Raw genomic sequence first — 20,858 nt, forward strand, 5'->3', positions numbered from 1 at the left:
AGATGAATTTTCTCTCAGCAGCAGAGGTAGCTCTTGGTCTTTCTTTCCTGGAGCGGTCCTTATGTAAGCCAGTTTTGTCGTAGCGCTTGATCAGCTACAAATACCCCCACATATGGTGGAATGGTCTCTTACATAAACAGGCAGGGGGGAGCATGCCACCTTCTCCTGTTAAAACTGACTCTCTCTCTCTTATATATATATATATATATATATATATATATATATATATATATATATATACACACACACAGGAACATCTGTGCCGAGTATAACCTGGAAGTCCCGAGGTCAAAATGGGAGATGCCCCCAAGGGTGGTGGAGAATGACCGAGCTAAGATCCTGTGGGACTTCCAGATACAGACAGACAAAATGGTGGTGGCTACCCAACCAGACATAGTGGTGGTAGACAAACAGAAGAAGACGGCCGTAGTGATTGATGTAGCGGTTCCGAATGACAGCAATATCAGGAAGAAGGAACACGAGAAGCTGGAGAAATACCAAGGGCTCAGAGAAGAGCTCGAGAGGATGTGGAGGGTGAAGGTAACGGTGGTCCCCGTGGTAATCGGAGCACTAGGTGCGGTGACTCCCAAGCTAGGCGAGTGGCTCCAGCAGATCCCAGGAACAACATCGGAGATCTCTGTCCAGAAGAGCGCAGTCCTGGGAACAGCTAAGATACTGCGCAGGACCCTCAAGCTCCCAGGCCTCTGGTAGAGGACCCGAGCTTGAAGGATGAACCGCCCGCAGGGGCGTGCTGGGTGTTTATATATATATATATATATATATATATATATATATATATATATATATATATATATATATATTAGGGGTGCAACGATATTCGTATCGATATTGAACCGTTCGATACAGTGCTTTCGGTTCGGTACGCATATGTATCGAACAATACAACATTTGTAATTTATTTTATCAACTTTCCTTCTGACGATGCTGTCTGTGTTGAGCGCTCAGTGAATCTGCGTTCGACTACTCCGCCTAGGCTGCACTGTCGAGCGCAGATCCACTGAGCGCTCAACACAGACAGCATAGTCAGGAGGAAGAGCGCAGGGCAAGCTAGCGAGACAGAAGTTAAGCTCTCCTTGCAAGATGGACCTCCCCCACTCTCATTCAGATCTGGCGTTTGGAATTATTTTGGTTTTCATGTGACGTATGACCCTGAAGGTAAGCGAGTCATGGACTAAAGTAAAACAGTATGTTGGATGTGCCATGCAATGCTTAATTACATTGGTGTGAACTAGTGTGTTAGCGCAGTTAGCTCGTTAACGTGTTGGCCGTCTAGCCCCATGCACGGGGCGATCGGCGGTAGCTCGTTAACGGAGATTTGCCGTGTTGTGGCGTTAAGGTCATTTCAACGAGATTAACCTGAAAGCACTAGTGGGAACACAACGAATATGACTGCACATTTACGCCGACATCATCCTAGTGCAAAGACAAAAACAACAAGCATGCTACTAACTTTAGCCGAGTCATTTAGACAGCTGTTAGCACGTGATTCTCCTTATGCTGCTGAGAATATAGCCCAGAAGAAGCGGATAGTATAGCTTTTAGTTTGGAAAGAGACATTTCTCTGTAATAAACTCTCTTTTCCAAAGATGAGTGATTCCTCAATCAGATACAGGGCTTGCAAAATCGCTAGCCTGACGTCCTGGAGCTAGCGATCTTTCCAGTCGGGCTACAAAAATCTATCTCTTCCCTGCCCGTCGGGCTATTGTAGGAAAAATATATGTCAATGCTTTTGCATTCTTTCAGAAATGTAGCTGGGTAATTATGTCATTGGCATCGGTGAGCCACTGTCAATATGTGACATATTGAAATCGCGTTTGAATTTGCGCTTGTTTTTTTGCTTTCACTTTGCAATGACAGCACTGATCTGTGAGTGATGATAATTTGTGCACCAATTCCTCTGACATCGTCTTATTAATCGTTAGCTTACTATGCAAACATGACAAGTGAAATCTCCCGCAGCAAGCTTAAACATGTGAGAGGTTGATCGCGCAGAGAATCGCTGAGCGTTATGTGTGTGAGTGCGTGTGTAAAAGCAGCAGGATATATATTTCAGTTCTGCTGAGCCAAATAAGACAGGTCGGGGTGAAGAAGTGACAGCCAAAGAAAAGCTTACCACAAAATGGAGAAGTTATGACAAATGAGACTATAAGGCAAAAAGAAAGTGCAGCTTTATGGTTTCATGGACAAAAGAATTTCTGTGGCTGCAATATGACGAGCTAAATAACCAGGGCTGCACATAAGTGGTCCGCAGGTGCGCATTCGCTGTCAAAATAAAAAACGCGCACAAGGGTTAGGGTTAAATTTAAAAACTGTACTTTTGAGTTAAAATATATATTTATAATTTTAATAAATGACAAATTAAAGAGGCATGAACATTTTTTTGTATCGAAAAAATATCGAACCGTGACACCAAAGTATCGAACCGAACCGAACCGTGAATTTTGTGTATCGTTGCACCCCTAATATATATATATATATATATATATATATATATATATATATTTATTTGTGTGTGTGTACTGTGACAGTGTTAAAAAAGCATTAAAGAGGAAAATCAAATACTCACTCATGTTTTCAAAGTCCACAGTCGCATTTGTGTTATTCCAATAACCTTTTGAAAAATCTTCTCGTATGCACTTATTTTTCAGATTGCCCATAAACAGTTGTAACCCTATTAGGGCAAAGACGCTCAAGCAGAAAACGGTGAGACTCATCACATCAGTGAGTTTCTTCACAGACTGGAACAATGCACTAATGATGGCTTTTATGCCTGTCAAACACAAAATTGATTACAGTCAGTTAAGAAACAGTAAATATTATTAGCATGTATAAGCAAACAATACAAAGTGATGCCAGTGGATTTTATCTTTAGAAACACTTACTGTCAACAATGGCGTCTTTATTCAATATATTCTTTTTCCTTGTTCAATGGTGCCGCCATTATTCAATCCATTTTTGGAAATTTTAGAAGGCTTTGTAGCTGTATTTATAGCATATTTCATTTGAGCTATAGGTCTGTGAAGGTTCTCAGTCATCCAGGTCATCGTAGTCAAAGGAGCTTGCAAAGAAAAGCGTCTGGACTTCTTTAAGTTGCTTGAAGACGTTTCACCTCTCATCCGAGAAGCTTCTTCAGTTCTAAGGTCAAATGGTGGAGAGTCCCAGATATAAACCTAGTGGGAGTAACCCCCCACAGAGGGACAAAAGGACCCCCTGATGATCCTCTAATCGCCTGAGCCAAGGTGTGAAACTGGGCGTGGGTCCCAATCAGCCAGAGTTTCGGGTGAGCTCATTGTGAAACCTGGCCCCAACTTATCATGCGAATTCCTGAGGTCAGATGGCCCAGGATGTGAGTGGGCGTTAAGGCGTCTGGGAAGGGATCTCAAAACTGGATTATAGATGGCAGAGAGTTGGTGTCGTAAACCCCCGCCTCTATTCAAAGATGGTCGCTCACAGTGGACATAGATGGCTTCTTTCACTCCTCTTTCAAACCATCTGTCCTCTCTGTCCAAAATGTGAACATTGGCATCCTCGAAAGAGTGTCCTTTATCCTTAAGATGCAGATGGACTGCTGAGTCTTGTCCTGTGGAGGTGGCTCTTCTGTGTTGTGCCATGCGCTTGTGAAGTGGCTGTTTGGTCTCTCCAATGTAGAGGTCTGGGCATTCCTCGCTGCACTGTACAGCATACACCACATTGTTAAGACACCAACTCTCTGCCATCTATAATCCAGTTTTGAGATCCCTTCCCAGATGCCTTAATGCCCACTGGGACATCTGACCTCAGGAATTCACATGATAAGGTGGGGCCAGGTTTCACAATGAGCTCACCCGAAACTCTGGCTGATTGGGACCCACACCCAGTTTCACACCTTGGCTCAGGCGATTAGAGGATCATCAGGGGGTCCTTTTGTCCCTCTGTGGGGGGAAACTCCCACTAGGTTTATATCTGGGACTCTCCACCATTTGACCTTAGAACTGAAGAAGCTTCTCGGATGAGAGGTGAAACGTCTTCAAGCAACTTAAAGAAGTCCAGACGCTTTTCTTTGCAAGCTCCTTTGATTTCATTTGAGCATTCATGGACTTAGAATGAGAGCACTCTTTGTCTTTTTTATTGCCATCTATAGAACCAGTCATAAGATGACATGCATCCTAAGTCATGTAAGCCAACTTATCATTTATTAACATGTATTTTCTAACTCGAGATTGATTTATCTAAGAAATCTGAATGTGTCTATAAGCCAGAAAACAGTAAAATGGAAGACATGCCTTCACCAATAAGACACTAATAAGACCACCCTTTATGGAATAGTATGGCTTCTTTAACCATATGAAAAGTGGGTGGAGGCTAAATTATACTATAAACTAGTTAGAGATCCAAGTGGTAGAGCAGTACATGGTTTTGCATTTTGCTCCATGGACAAACAAAATTGCACAGTTCACAGAATAACTGTGCAAACAAAATTAGCTCTTCTTGTGTAGCTCACAGAAAGGTCCACAGTTAAGCGAGAGGAAAATATCCACGCACCAAAAGGGATCCAATTAATTATTATATATAATTATTAAAACATAAAAGAACAAAACAAAAATGGTAACTGCTTACCTGGAATGACAGAAACTGCTTTGAAAGCTCTTAGTACTCTGAATGTCCGAAGGACTGAAACATTGCCCAGGGGTACATACCTGCAAGAACAATTATAATTATTTTAGAAAATTTACAGAGATGACAGTAGGTGTAACATAGAACCATGCAAAAACAGTAATAATGAAGCTACAGTCAGTACCAAAAAATAACACCAACAAGCAATGTCTCTGTTTATAAAAGCCTGATTATTTTTTTCTTTGGCGAGTCAATTCCAGATGTGTGACAAAAACTACAAAAATAATGAAAAAGCCCTGTACTTACGCCATGACAACGACAGAGAAATCCAGCCAATTCCAGGGATCTCTTAGAAATGTGAACTTTCCTATACAGAACCCCCGAGCTAAAATTTTAACGAGGGATTCAAAGGTGTAAATCGCTGTAAATGTGTACCTGTTAGAAAAAGGAACACCAGTTACTCTTCACAGTATCTACACTGTGTGTATGTTATGTATGTTTGTAGAACACTTACTCCACGTTCTTTGCCCACTCAGGGGGATCGCTCAGTGTCATAAATGCACAGTTAGTGAGAATAGTGCACATGATCACCACGCTGAACAATTTACAGGCTGTTGTCAAGGAAGTAACAGATTTTGTTGTGAAAGTATTTTTTTTCCCGTATAAATAAAGTAACAACGTGAACATGTAACCCTGGGCTTATCTCCAAAAGTTGATTCTGTTCATCTGGACGTAGCGTTTTGTGGGAGAAACATTTCGTCACTCATCCAAGCTGACTACAGTTTTCCCCAATCTTATAAACAGCACATTTGCATAATGACTGAAGGAACAATGGGCTTGGAGGTCAGTAATCTTAATTATGCAAATTCTCATGACCATTGATCATCAACCGCTGACCAAAACCCACTGATCAAAGACCACTGATCAATGGCCATGAATCAACTTTTGGAGATTTACTTTCCTGGATGATTGAGAATGCATCAAAACCCTGGGCTTACATCAGCAGACAGCTCAGCATCAACATTATTCATGCGTATCAGATTCATATCCCAATAAAAGGATATGAGTGTACTAGAATCTGAATTGATAGCCTTCGTAGAGGGTTGAAGGCACTCAGGAGGTACAAGGCTGGACTGGCATTGAAGCGAAAAATGACCTTTCCTTTGTTTAATACAATGAAAGTCTGGGAGAGAAAAGACAGACATTTATACATCTTTATACTCTTATACATATGGATACTCTTTCGCTGTCTTGCATTGTATCATTATAATTTACATCTATATAACATATAATACTTGCAAAAGTGTTGAGCCACTTTTTATATTTAAAATTTTTAAATATTGAGAGATTTATTGAGACATCTGCAAACATATATAGAAATACAATATATAAGGCAAAAACAGAGTTTGTGCAGAGTTTGTCAATATTTGGTATGACCACCTTTATTTTACAGCTTGAAATGTCTTAGGCAAGCTTTCATTGGAATTGCTTTAAGTAGTCTTCAGACATAGTTCTTGAGGGAGCTTCCAATGCTCTTCTTTGGATGTTGGCTGCTTTTTTTCCTGTTCTGTCAAGATGATCCCAAACTGCTTCAGTAATCTTAAGGTTTGGGCTCCTAGGAGACCTGATAGTATTTCACTGTGTGTTTTCCAATCTGGGTATGCTTTTACTTCATTGTTAGTGTGTTTGGGATCATTGTCATGCAGAAAAATGTGAATGATTACTAGTCATGCGCTTTCCAGATGGTATAGGAAGGTATAAGAAAATCTGTCAGCACATTTCTGTGTTCATAATTACATTAAATTTGACAAGATCTCCACCACCACTGGCTGAAATGTAGCTCTGACAGAGACTTCACCATGTTTTACAGATGGCTGTTTATGAAGTCAACAACCAGATGCTTTGCTCAGGTCCTGTGTCAGGATTTATTCTGGCTGGATTTTTTCCTATTTGTTAAGGGCAGATGTGACGTGACAAACGGAGATGAAGGGTGATGATGAAAAGAAAGCAATCTGAGCCACGGTCTGAGTAACTCTCCATCACTCAAGGCACCTACACATGGACTTTATACTCAAACCCTGTCACTATTTCCAAGGCATTTTGAAGACACCCCTGCATATATTCCTCTAGTTTGTATATTTTCCTCTTGATTGTGTGTATCTCCCCTGTTTGTTATTTATTCCTCACCTTACTATTTATATTGAATTTTTGCACAGTTTGCTTGGAACACCCATAAATTCATTGTACATGTACAATGACAATAAAGAGCTATTCTGTTTTATTCTTTTTCTATTCTTATGGTGGAGTCATAAACACTGACCTTAAGTGGGGAAAATAAGACTTGCGGTTCTTTGGATGTATTCTGGGGTCTTTTGTGACCTCTTTCATGAATGATCGATGCGCTCTTGGGGTAATTTTGTCATCAGTTATTAAGTTTAGGGGGCAATCTGTTTTTCATACATGGCCATATAGGTTTGGATTTTTTTGAAAATGAGTGTAAAACCAGCCAATGACCAAAGAAAATTTTTCAGGAAGCCTTGAGAACTATTGCTCAACACCACTTGCAAGAATTACAAGTGACAAGAAAGTCTGATTCCTTGAAAGCAAAAAGTCCAAACCTCCACTAAGGCAGCTCTGTGCAGTTATTTACTATTAAGGAAACCGCATTATGTTTGTACATCTTCATTTTATTTTCTTTCTTCTTTTTAAATGTATTTTAAGATGTTTTTAGTGTGGTAAAAGCAAGTACATAGTGCAGCCATTTGTTATTTGCCCTGTTGAAACACATTTTAATATACTTGGCATAATGTAAAGCATACTTATTTTCTATTCTTTTTTAATCTATGTAGACTAATTTTCTTTCGCTGACAATACTTTCTTTATAAATATAATACATTCTATATCACATGATGTAAAATGATGAAAACATAAAAGTGAGATCAGAGGTCACATAAAGTATGGAGTAATGTGAAATTTAGAATCCCCATATACTAGTGTCCTTTCCTAAATTTTGCTAATACAAACATTTTATGAAAGTTCAAACATCTGACCTCTAATTAGAGGTCAAATAAGGTCAAAGTAATGTGATATTACCATGTATCTGTCATGCGGCGGCTATGTGAAGGCAAGAGAGGACCCAAATGCACGGCTCAAGACACGCGGGATAAACTCAAAAGGCAGGTCTTTATTAATAGGAACATAAGAAGTGATACAAAACTATACTGGGAGAAACTAAAGCTGAGGCGCTGGGAAGTCACAGGGGAACGCACACAACCTAGAGCATAGGTGTCAAACTCTGTCCCTAATTACATGTGGCCCGCGAAGCCATACCAAATTACTATTAGAGCTGGCCTACTGGTATTATACAGTTAATATATATATTGTTTAGTATTAAGCTTTGCTTGTTCCATATTCAGTTTTTCAGCAAAACGTGTTTGAGTCCATAAGAAAAGATTCATTCTTATATCTAGAGGAAGATTTTTTTTTTTCCAATAAATATTAATGTTAGCCCGCGACTTTGTTCCAGTTTTGAATTTTGGCCCACTGTGTATTTGAGTTTGACACCCCTGACCTAGAGGGACAACGCAACACGGAACAAAGGGATACTCTGACATAAATACACAGAAGGTAATGAGGGAAGTGGGAACACACGGGGAACACAGCTGAGGACAATTACTCATGACCGAGCGGGGAGGACACGAAACTGAAAATACTGACACCAAGATGTGGACCTTAAACACAACACAGTACACAGAGAAAGAGGCCGAGAGAGAGAGAGAGGCAGAGAACAAGGATGAATACACAAGGGGATGAGGAGAACACAGAACACAAAGGACGGGAACACGGTACCATAACAAACACCACAATAAAAGCATGGACACAGGGGGAATCCAAATACCAAACCAAACAATCCAATGAACATAAGGAACAAAATACAATACCACAGGAAAACTAAGAACACTGGGTCAAAATGACCCAGGACCATGACAGTATCATTCCCTGTATACCTATATTTTGTCAATACAATCAGTGCCAGCAAGAAATGTAGTTTTGAATTTTAAATAGCTCTTTAAAGCAGTATTTTTATTTTAACCTTCAGATCAATATTAAAACAGAGTCAGATCAAAAGTGTTTACAGACAGAATGACACATGCACATATCAAAAACATTACCTCCTTTGCAGTGGTAATCAAGTGTGGTTCAAGACTTTTGCACACTACTGCCAGCTGACTAAGATATAAGAGTAGTTATATCTTGCTTACTAAATGTCAGCAATAATTAATAAGCACCTTTATATATTGATGACAAATGTCATTAAAATCATTTTTACATTTTAAAGCCAAAAGTACCATAATAATACCTGCATGCAGTGTCACAAATGATGACTTAATCTAAATGGAAAAATGTTTTCTTTGTCACAATAGCCTTCTTCCTTATGAGGCACAATCCAATCCTGATTCTCTTGTGTTCAGAGCAGTGATCTAAACTTTGAGCTTAGTGCTCAAGGTTAAATTCAAACAAACCTACCTTCTGATTATTGTAGTAGGGATCCAGGTCCTCCAGTGGTATCGACACCAGGCCATCTGGAATGTCCCCATATACAAGGGGGAGTGATTTGCCTTCCTTTAGGTCACGGCTGGGTGTAAGCTTAATTTTATTTTTGCATTCTTCCTTCTTTTGTTTGGGTTTCTTGGCATTCTCTTCAGCAATCCGTTTTTCGATGGCTTTAAGGGACTCGCGACTAAAGGGACGGAAGCTGTCTGGACTTGGTGGCATAAACAACTGTGCCACATTTTGCATCTTGCTACACCTTCAGAATGAACAGCTAGCTTCCAACAAGAAAAAAGTCTGTAGGGTTAGAAAATATATGATAAACAGAACAGCATAAACAGCAGAGTTATATTGTCTTTACATCCATTATTTGGCTAAAAGATGCAAATGAAAACTTGTTATGTTATGGCTTGCCTCTCACTAATCACTTGCAATTCAACAGATTTTTACTGACCAATTGTTTTAATGTAGAATAGAGGAAGGTAGGTTTGTTTCTCTTCTTTGATTGGAGGAAAACTGGGGGTATTATGAGCTGTCATGCACCTGTCAAGTTCCTTTCAGCTGTGGTAAAATTAGATCTACTAATAGGTCTGACTGGTACGATGTGTTAGAAATACCTATGCACTATTAAATATGAATGCTGGGGTTGTGATTTGGTGCTATATAAATAAAATGTAATTGAACTGAAGTTGAGGTTCAATTGAGCTGAACTAAAAAGCCCCACAGATTGCTTACTATCTGTCTGGGTTCCTCTCTCTGGCTTTAGCATGATACAAATGCAATCGCAATTGTCACAAACTCAATGGTCTATCAATTGTCCTCGTTACTCAGTTTTACCTTTGTGGTTTAATGTGTGTGTGAAACGAAAGGCAACAAAAAAAAAGCTTCGAGTTTGAATGTACTCTCTTTCTCCAAGAGCAGAAATGGGTAATAATGAAATACAAATACTTTGTTACTTTGTACTTTAGGTTTAAGACATTTGCTGGGAGTAATTGCGCTTCACTGGACACTTTCAAGCATCACACTAATTTGAACCTAAATGGAGGAAGCCACAACGTATAAAAGACAGCCTCTAGTGTATCCATCACCAGTTGTTATCTCAATGAAGAAAAGAAAAAGGGAAAAAAACCAACAAACAACCCCCCCCCACACACACACACACATAATTTATGCATCATTTATAGAAGTACATTCAGGGGTTAAAGTGGGCTGGAATGATCCAGAACAGCGTTTTAGTACTGATCTGAGTAGCTTGTGGTCATTGCACTTACGTATCTCTCTAGGGTCACACAAGAGGATAAAAGGGAGTAATGTTTTTTTAAGTGGCAATTAAACACGGAAGCAAATTTCAAACAGCTCAACAAATATCAAAAAACGCACACACTGTTTCTGTTCAGTGTGTTGCACAATCTGTCTGTAAGCTAAAGGTACAGCTGCTTTATTTCCTTGGGAGAAAGTCAGATAGTAGCTCTATTGTGTAGCAGTTTACATCTGGTGTAAAAATCTAACACATCATATATAGGGGATGACCCCCTATTAATAAGGGGGCAGCTAAAAGTTACTTTTTTAGAAAATGTGCTATAACTTCACCAGAGATTAAGAAACATATAATACAGAACAGGCAAGGATGGGTGGCTGTAGCTCAGGTGGCAGAGCAGGTCAGCCACTAATCAGAAGGTCGGTGGTTCGATCCCAGGCTGCCTCCTGGCTGCATGCCAAATATCCTTGGGCAAGATACTAACCCCATGTTTGCCTACTGGTGGTGGTCAGAGGGCCTGGTGGCGCCAGTGTCCGGCAGCCTCCCCTCTGTCAGTGTGCCCCAGGGCAGCTGTGGCTACAATGTAGCTTGCCATCGCCAGTGTGTGAATGTGTGAATGGGTGAATGACTGAATGTAGTGTGAAGCGCTTTGGGATCCTTAGGGACTAGAAAAGCGCTATACAAATGCAGGCCATTTACCATTTACCAAGGAAGAAAAGTGATTGTTTTTAAAGGTAAGGACTGCTCAGTCAGATTTGATGAACTGGAAGCTTTTATGTGATGCCCTCCTTCATTCTACAGGGTTTTTTTTGTTGTTGTTGTTGATGTTGTAAAAGTAGTCAGAATCAGAAAGACTTTATTTATCCCCAAGGAGCAATTATGATACAACAGAGCAGCATGATGTTGAAGATAAGGACAGGGCATAAACAGGTAGTGTTTGACCACACCGTAATCCAATACGCTCACGAACAGTATTTGAATAAATAATATTGTACTGTAGAAAGTGGTGTTTTGTTGTCAGAGGGCAGAAATAACGAAGTAGAAACACTTTTTTTTTATCTGTACATTACTGGAGTATTTATTTTTCTGATAACTCTTTAATTTTACTCCCTACCTTTATAAACAAATATCTGTACTTTCTACTACATTTTCAAAATGGACTTGTTACTTTAGGTTCAAGAGCATCATTTATAGCGTTTAAGAAAGTGCAGGTGACTGTAAGTTGTGTTTACACTACTTCAGCATCTAGCTAACTCTACAGAAGAGGTGGAAGCATGAAGTGAGTGATGTTTCTTTTTAACTGGCAGGTAATTCAGCATTTCTATCAGCTTAACAAACATCAGTAAGTAGACAAACTGTTTGGTTGCATTTTGTCGCATGGTGAGTTGCTAGCTAAAGATCCAGCTGCTGTATTATATAAATAAACCAATACTGTATAAAGGGAATTAAAAAGCAGAAACATGATTTTCTGCAAACATAAAATAAACTTTGATTTCCTGTAGCTCAGCCTGCAGTGAGTAACCTCTAAACAGGAATGCATCATTCTGTCAGCGTACAGCTCATTATGCACAGCTTAAGATATGAGCCACTTCAAAGCTTCAGTATCACTTCTTTAGTTTATCAGTAACCAATCTTTAATATTTAATTTTGTATGACCTCAAAGTGTGTTTTTGTACTTAGATGAGATAAGAGGTGGTTTGTGATAGATTTCAACTGCATGCAACATATGTCAAAAAACAACAATAAAAGCAAAAACTAAACCCTTTGATTGAATGTACATCCCATCCCATATCACATTTTTTAAAGAAAACAGAAAAGGCAAAAATCTATAAATAATATCAAGTACAGTCAAAGGTCAAAGTCAAATAAAATAATCTAAACTAAGGCATAAACAATTGACCTTTTCTCTGTTGTCTCTTAATAGGAGGCAATTTTTTTTGTGTTGCTGAAAACAGACATTATGATGTTTTACACATTAATTAATATTAATGATAATTCAGTGTCCAGCCTAATAAACCTCTTTTTTATATTTTAAAATATTAATGCCATTTAATAAAATTTCATACATTAAAAAATATATTATATATTTCACTTTCAATCTGAAAAATGTTAAGAAAGCTTTGAAATTAATATGCCTTTAGACTCCCCCCTGTTTGTTCATCTGCATATTTTAATACGACATCTTGAGGCTTACTGGAGATTTTTCGCTGTGTAAAAAACAAAGGGCAGTGGATGGAGCATCAACAAAATTTGCTTTTCTTCGTCTCAGCGTTTCTTGATGAGGTGCTTTGATGAATAACTCCCGCTAACATTTTCCCAGTAAAGGTTTTAGTGGTGATTACAGGAACAGCGCAGCTGTTATGGATCATGTTTTCATTCACTCTGAGCTCAGCTCACCATGTCGGTAACGGCTCCACGTCTTTGCTCTTCTATGGAATCAGAACGATGCCAACTTGAAACGAAACCGAAAAAAATATTGAAACTGAAAAAAAAAATTGTAACTGAAATAAATGTACTGAAAAATGTTGTATTGAAACCGGAAAAAAAAATTGATAGTGAAAAACAATTAATTGAAACTGTAATTTTTTTTGTTTTCGCTTACAATTTTTTTTTTCCAGTTTCAATCCATTTTTCGGTTTTAAACCATTTTTCAGTTTCACTCTGCTGGCACTGTTTTGGCGTCCGGGGGCGCGCTGGGAGGGCGGGGATTCCGACCCGCATGTATTTGCATATATTATAATGCTGACCAATGACTGGAGAAAACACTGACGACGCGGCTGCGGTCACGGACAAACTTGCACGTGTCTGTTCGGGAATGGCAGATGCTGAGAGGTCCAGCGTTTACATTACCGACTATTTCAAAGTGACAGCCTGAGGTGTTCTTCAGTAAATTGGACTACCGGACAGGAGGACCTGAGGCCCCACCGCAATATTTTTGGTAAATTAAATGTGTTTTTTAAGATAATCCATAATTTAGGTCCTTAGCTAGCTAAAATGAGCACTCGGCTTTCGGAGAAACTTGTTTTGTAAAGTTTGTTTAGCTAACCCCTGCAGGTGAATGAATTTACCATGACTAAAGAAATCAAGAGAAACGCACCGGGCTGCTTAGTGACTAACCACGGTTACTGTACTTTTATTATGAGTATTATACTGTAAGAGCAACAGGCTGGACTCTGCTTCTGCTCCTGTGCAGAGCTGATTATTAAATATGTGCAAACAGCAGCATGTTTTCTGTCGCTTTCCACATGTGGAAGGACATTAACGCCAACTTTTAAAAACCTTCAGTAACCCCTCATTAGTCAATAGCTATGGATTAAATAGCAAAGCCCGATACTTATGTACTGAAACCAACTACTTCCGCTTGTCAGCTTAAGTTAAAATGTTACATTTTTCATCTGATTGTGGTGTATTCATAATTGTCTCTGGTACATTTGTTGTATGGGCAGTATGTGTTCATTGTTTGATTGTGTAATTACGTGTTACGCACTGGCAATGCATGCCGGGGGAATGGTAATACAGGAAGTAAAAGAGATGGTCTTACCGCACACAGTGGTCCCGCGTACTTATTCAGATTCAGAGTAAGAATCACACATGGTGTCAGAAGTGCTGTGTGACTTGTAAGACTCCATACATCTGCTGAGTGTGAGGAGAAGGGGAAGGTGGAAACAAAATGCCGAATGACGACGTAGACGATCGTCCGAGGGCAGGAGTTAGCACCGCGGCTAGCACTCCCAATGCTACGTTTAGCATCCAACCACCGGAGCCCTTTGATTTTTCCCAACCACACGAATGGACAAGATGGGTCCGTCGCTTCGAGAGATTCCGTCAGGCAAGTAATCTGTCTGCGAGCTCGGAGGAAAACCAAGTGAACACTCTCATATATTGTATGGGAGACGAAGCGGATGACGTCCTGAGAGGACTAAAGTTAAGTGATGTAGACCAACGGGACTATGCTAAAGTGAGAGATAGCTTCCACAACTTTTTCATTGTCAGGAAAAATGTTGTTTATGAGCGCGCATGTTTTAATATGCGCAAACAAGAGCCGAATGAGACTGTTGATGCATTCGTGACTGCTTTGCATGCATTAGCAGAGCACTGTAACTACGGACCGCTCCATGATGAACTGATAAGAGACAGAATAGTAGTGGGCTTGGCCGACACGAGGCTGTCTGAGCGCATGCAGATGGAAAAAGACTTGGACTTGGATAAAGCTATAAAAATGGCCAGGCAGTCAGAAGAAATCAAAAAGCAACCGTCAGCTTTGAGAAGTGAAACAAATGTAATGCATGTAAATGCAAAAACAGTTGACAGAGTGATACAAAAGCACGACAAAACAAAGTTCAACATGTTCAAAAATAAAACTGTCAAAACACAACAGCAATATAGCAAGAGACAAAGTAATAAATGCTACAAGTGCGGAGGCTCTCCACATCCGAAACCTGAGTGCCCAGCAAATGATGCAAAATGTCATTTATGTGGAAAAAAAGGTCACTACCAGCGACTCTTCAGACAAAGCAAGACAGTGCAAAGTATTGAGGAGGAAGAGGAGCAAGGTTTCTTCCTAGGCTCAGTTTCAAGTGACGGCCAGGCGTGGACAGCCATCATACAAGTGAAAGATGCAAAAATCACTTTCAAATTGGATACTGGAGCAGATGTGACTGTAATAGCTGACTCGGACTTATCAAAGATTTTTGCTAACGAACACAGACCAGTTCTCCAGCAGTCAGAAAAACCTTTGTTAGGCCCTGGAAAAACACCACTGGACGTTGCAGGTTTTACAAAGCTACAGCTCAACTACGGAGCGAAACAGACAACAGAGAAGGTCTATGTTGTAAGAAACCTGAGCACTCCACTGCTAGGCCTGCCCGCCATTACAGCTCTTGGCCTGCTGGTGTGAGTTGACGCGGTTTCAATGCACACTCTGAAGACTACTTACCCTAAACTTTGCAATGGTCTAGGGAAAGTGCAGCGGGCCTATCACATTAAACTCAAACCGAATGCTGTGCCGTACTCACTCAAAACTCCGCGAAGGATTCCTCTGCCTCTAATGGGAAGGGTAAAGGAGGAACTCCAATGAATGGAAGAGCTTGGTGTCATTACCCGAGTTGAGGAACCAACGGATTGGTGTGCCGGCATGGTTGTTGTTCCAAAGAAAAACAGCCCTAGGCTAAGACTTTGCGTAGACTTTACCGGACTAAATGAGTATGTGTGCAGTGAAAAATATGTGCTGCCATCGGTTGAACAAAGTCTAGGAATGCTCGCAGGAGCCAAAGTGTTTAGCAAACTGGATGCCAACATGGGCTTCTGGCAGATTCCCCTGTCCGATGAGTCTGCCAAACTCACCACCTTCATCACACCCTTTGGGCGGTTCCACTTTAACCGCCTACCGTTTGGGATCAACTCAGCGCCCGAACACTTTCAGCGCATGATGGCGGAGGTCATCGAGGGTCTCGAAGGAGTGGTGTGTCACATTAACGATGTGTTGGTGTGGGGACGTAACCATCAGGAGCATGATTCCCGTCGCCATGCTACACTGCAAAGACTGGAAAAAGCAGGCATAACGCTGAATGTTGAAAAATGCGAGCTCTCCCAGAGCAAGGTTGCTTTCTTGGGTCACATCATAGCGGATACAGGTATCAGTCCTGACCCGAAGAAAACGGAGGCAATTACAGAAATGACAGAGCCAACTAATGTGTCAGAGTTGCACAGTTTTCTGGGCATGGTGAATCAAGTGGGCAAGTTCATCCCCCATTTAGCTGAAAAAGACAAAGCCCTGCGAGATCTTCTTTCCAAAAAGAACGCATGGTATTGGGGAACTGACCAAGCGAGAGCTTTCAAAACATTACGAGATGCCCTGACCTCACCCCCAGTGCTCGCAATGTATGACCCCAACAGAGACAATAAAGTATCAGCAGATGCTTCATCCTATGGTCTCGGAGGTGTTCTTTTGCAGCTGTGGGAAGAAGGATGGCGACCAGTAGCGTATGCATCGAGGTCCCTTTCTCCTACTGAACCACGATACGCACAAGTGGAAAAAGAGGCACTGGCATCAACATGGGCGTGTGAGTGTTTTCGTGATTTCCTGATTGGTAAACATTTTTGTCTTGAAACGGACCACAAACCTCTCGTTTCCTTACTGGGAGGACAAGCTCTGGATCTCTTGCCACCCAGGATCCAGCGATTCAGAATGAGACTCATGCGTTACTCGTACACTGTGCAGTACGCCCCAGGGAAATCGCTCTGGACAGCAGATACTTTGTCCCGCTCACCTCAGAAAAAAACCAATGAACCTGTCAGACAAAGAGCTAATGGAAAGCACAGACATATATGTGGACAGTATTGTAGCAAACATGCCTGTCAGTTCATCATATATGCAAACACTGAAGGAACAACTGAAAAGCGACAGTGTGTGTGCTCGCGTCATGGACATGTGCACCGAAGGCTGGCCAGAACATGCAAAACAAGAGCCTTTACTGCGAAATTACTGGCCTGACCGAGCCACGCTCACTGTTGAAGACAGCCTTTTGTTAAAAGACACACGGCTTATCATTCCTTCAGCAATGAGAAACGAGGTGCTGGAAAAACTACACGAAGGACACCAAGGTGTTGTAAAATGTAAAGCTCGTGCACACCAAACAGTGTGGTGGCCCGGGCTGAGTCAACAAATCTCTGAGATTGTGCTCAAGGGCAAAACGTGTATTCAAGAAAGACACAATAACAGTGAGCCACTCATGCCAACAGAATACCCTGCCCGCCCATGGCAGAGAGTGGGCACAGATCTTTTCGAGCTGGGAGGGAAAACTTACCTTATCGCTGTTGACTATCACTCTAGATTTGTTGAGATTGCTTTGTTAAACAGGACAAAATCAAACGACGTCATTACTCACCTGAAATCTTTCTTTGCCCGTCATGGCATCCCAGAGGTCCTCATGTCTGATAATGGGCCACAGTATTCAGGTCAAATCTTTACAGACTTTGCAGCAGCATACGGCTTTAAACACATCACAAGCAGTCCCAAGTTTCCGCAAAGTAATGGAGAAGCAGAACGTGCTGTGCAGACTGTTAAAAATCTTCTGAAAAAAGCAGCTGATCCTTATCTAGCTCTTCTTGCCTATAGAGCTACACCACTGCAGTCCGGATACAGCCCTGCAGAGCTTTTAATGGGCAGACGTCTGCGAACCACACTGCCGATGCTTCCATCGCAGCTGGAGCCTACACTGCCGGACAACGCACTGCTCACTCAAAAGGAAAGGGAGAAGAGGATGATGGAGATGGCAAACTTCAACAGGCGCCACCGCGCAAAACCTTTATGCAGCCTGTCCCCAGGAGAGCAAGTTTGGGCGACTGATGTCAAAACTACAGGCACTCTTATCCAAAATCACTCTACACCCCGATCATAAACAGTGGAGTTACCACAAGGGACTGTGAGGCGTAATCGTGTGTATTTGATTCCTTTAAGTTCACCTGTGCATGAACCTGCTAATGTGCCTGTGTTGCAGAAGCCTCAAACACCCAGTGTGATCCCTGCTACACCTGTTAACACTGATGTGGTCAGAACCAAGTCAGGGAGGCCAATAGTCAAACCTAAAAAGTTAGATCTGTAAGAGGAAAAAAAAAAAAAAAAAAAAAAGGTTGTTGTTATATAACTGTGTTATAATGGTTTTGTAGAGCACAGTAAAATAAATCTAAAGAGAGTTGTCAAAAAAAGAAAAGAAAAAGAAAAGGTTAAAAATGTAATGCAGATTGTTTGCCAGATGTTCTTGTATGGCTTTGAAAAAGAGAAAAAAAAAAAAGAATCAAGAGGTAGTCTGGTTGGAAGTTCTGTCCTGAGAAAAGTAATATTCTGTTTTTGTTTAAAAGGGGAGATGTGGTGTATTCATAATTGTCTCTGGTACATTTGTTGTATGGGCAGTATGTGTTCATTGTTTGATTGTGTAATTACATGTTACGCACTGGCAATGCATGCCGGGGGAATGGTAATACAGGAAGTAAAAGAGATGGTCTTACTGCACGCAGTGGTCCCGCGTACTTATTCAGATTCAGAGTAAGAATCACACACTGATTTTTTTTTTATAGCATTTTTTTTACTGAGTTTGATACAAATATTCAGGTTAAAAAACTGTCCGAATTATTTTTAATGAGTTATGTTCACAAAGTCACATGTGCAGTACTCTGTACAGCTTGCATCCTTTAGGACAGCGGTCCCCAACCCCCGGGCCTCGGACCGTGAGCCGTTTGGTACCGGGCCGCGAGAGTTGAGGCTCAGGTGTGAAATGTATGGTTTTCAGGGTTTTTATGGGTTTTCAGCGTTATTTTGTTATCGTTTTTATCGTTAACTTGGTTTTCCTGGGTCTTTTGTGTGTTATGAATAAATCTTCTTTTTTTCGGTACCGGTATTGGTTTTATTTTGTTGTATTTATCCGCGACACCTTAAAAGGTCGGTCCGTGAAAATATTGTCGGGCATAAACTGGTCCGTGGCGCAAAAAAGGTTGGAGACCGCTGCTTTAGGACAAATAACTTGAAACATTAATATTTCTTGTTCAATACTGAGCTGATAACACCTCCGTATGTTGTGACCAGGATGCAGCAGCAGACTGAACCTCGACTGAAACCTGCTCCATCATCTCATCTTTGCAGATGTCCATTTATAAAGCATCAACAACTCAAAGGTAAACATGATATTAGAAAATGTGTTAGTATATAAGGCCTTTAAAACAAATAAAAAATAAACAGCTGTCGGCAGAACTGTAGGACTGAACAACTTCAGATCCCGAGTGTGTGAGGACAGAGAAGGATCAGCTCTATTTCAGATTTGAGATAAACTTTATATTTCAGTGTTACACCCCGGCCTAGGCAACCGGCGTGCAACTTCCACAAAAATAATCCCAAGACGAGATTTAAAGCAAGATACAACATTTATTTACATCACCAAACACAAGGCGCCAAACTATTTACAACGGGGGGGGGGGGGGGATCGCGACCATGACATACAGAAACACAGGGCTTAAATACATAGAAGGAGCAATTAGGGAATGGACCACAGGAGGGATACACGGCTGGGGCAAATAAGACCTGACGAGACAAGGAAACGTAAACTGCACACTAAGATAACACAGAATTTCAAAGTAAAACAGGAAACACATAACAGTCACGCCAAAACAAAAAGCCTAAAACAATACACTGCCAACGCCGAACCGTAACATTCAGTTTGTGATGATTCTGTTCTGTTTGTGATTACAGGAGCCATCCTCAGTTCAGACCTCAGCACCACCCAGTGACAGCAGACAGATCATCCTATGTCTTCAATCTTTGTAGTAACTCCAAAATTAACTGAAGAAAACAGTACAAAGGTTAAAGTACCACATGTGCTGTCAGTGAAAGCTGCAGCTGTTTTATTGATAAATTTAAAGACAAAAAGTCAAAAGGATTAATCACCCCTGTAACTGTGTCACTATACATCAGCATTAACAGTACCTCAGTTTGGTGTTTCAGAAAACTGCTGATCTCAGACCTGCACAACTTCTGTTTTAAACACTGAATGTACTCAGCTACATGAAGAGCACATGATGTTTTCTCTGACATAATTAAATAAAACCTGATTAAAGTCAAAGGTTATTACTTGTATTTGAACTAAAAACTTGATCTGGAATTTTTTCCCTGTTTTTTGACAATAGTGTGTTATTTATCATAAAGTAATTCAGAGTCATTCATACCAGAGTAACCAGAGAGCACAACATATATTTAACTTTCTACAGGACTTAAAGATATGATATTATGTCAAAGTCCAGACCCTCTGAGGATTATCGGAGTACTTCTAACATTACACAAAGCAAAGGTCTCCATCAGTGTTCATGAAATGCTGGGTTTATCCTTCTTGTGAGGGAGCTGCTGGTGAAGATCACGAGCCCTGCTTGATCCCGGCGACGAGTTTCAGTCTTCCTGGTGTTTCTGAAATGATTCCTCTCACTGTGGGTCAACAGAACATCTGGCACAGGACAGCTGTAATGAAAGAAATTGAAGAAGTTTTGGAAAAAAAAAAAAAATCTTGGAAATGCCCTATATGCCGTATATGTGAGAAGCAGATTTTGTATTTACTTTTCTTTTGCCAATCAAGATAACTAGAAGTATAATTTTCACCATACAATTACTAACCTTGTCATCTCCTGCACTGTCTGTTTTGGGCTCTGGGCTTGTCCTTCCCAGCACTCATGAGACTGCTTTGGTGCACTGTGGTATGAGGTGCTAACCTGTTGACAGTGTTGGGAAGGTTAATTTTAAAATGTATTCTACCAAAGATTATAGAAGTAATGTATTCTGAATACTTTACAACTACATGAATGTACTATTGCTGTGTGATTTATTACTATTACTGAAGGCTACTCGCCATACCAATACCAACTAGATGTTAAAATCTTAATATAAATGAGTAACAGT

The 20,858-nt window shown here is 40.6% G+C and overlaps 1 long non-coding RNA gene and 1 pseudogene across 2 annotated transcripts in view; one reads left to right on the top strand and one right to left on the bottom strand.

Moving 5' to 3' along the window:
• Positions 1-20,858, bottom strand: part of LOC146556856 (sodium channel protein type 2 subunit alpha-like) — a 56,010-nt pseudogene that overhangs the window by 32,886 nt on the left and 2,266 nt on the right. Inside the window, exons 2-7 of the transcript XR_014889007.1 lie at positions 9,142-9,462; positions 5,677-5,797; positions 5,129-5,216; positions 4,921-5,049; positions 4,618-4,697; positions 2,588-2,791 (exon numbers count right to left, since the gene is read on the bottom strand). The product of XR_014889007.1 is annotated as a sodium channel protein type 2 subunit alpha-like (transcript). The remainder of the gene's footprint in view (positions 1-2,587; positions 2,792-4,617; positions 4,698-4,920; positions 5,050-5,128; positions 5,217-5,676; positions 5,798-9,141; positions 9,463-20,858) is intronic.
• Positions 981-6,842, top strand: LOC146556857 (uncharacterized). The gene is made up of 3 exons (XR_014889008.1): positions 981-1,176; positions 2,670-2,724; positions 6,485-6,842. It is a non-coding gene; the product is annotated as an uncharacterized LOC146556857 (long non-coding RNA).

The sequence above is a fragment of the Mchenga conophoros genome, linkage group LG16 (assembly GCF_057382185.1).
Source record: "Mchenga conophoros isolate Kocher_MC1m ecotype Shallow Benthic linkage group LG16, M_conophoros_male_GT1.1, whole genome shotgun sequence".
NCBI classification, from domain to species: Eukaryota; Metazoa; Chordata; class Actinopteri; order Cichliformes; family Cichlidae; genus Mchenga; species Mchenga conophoros.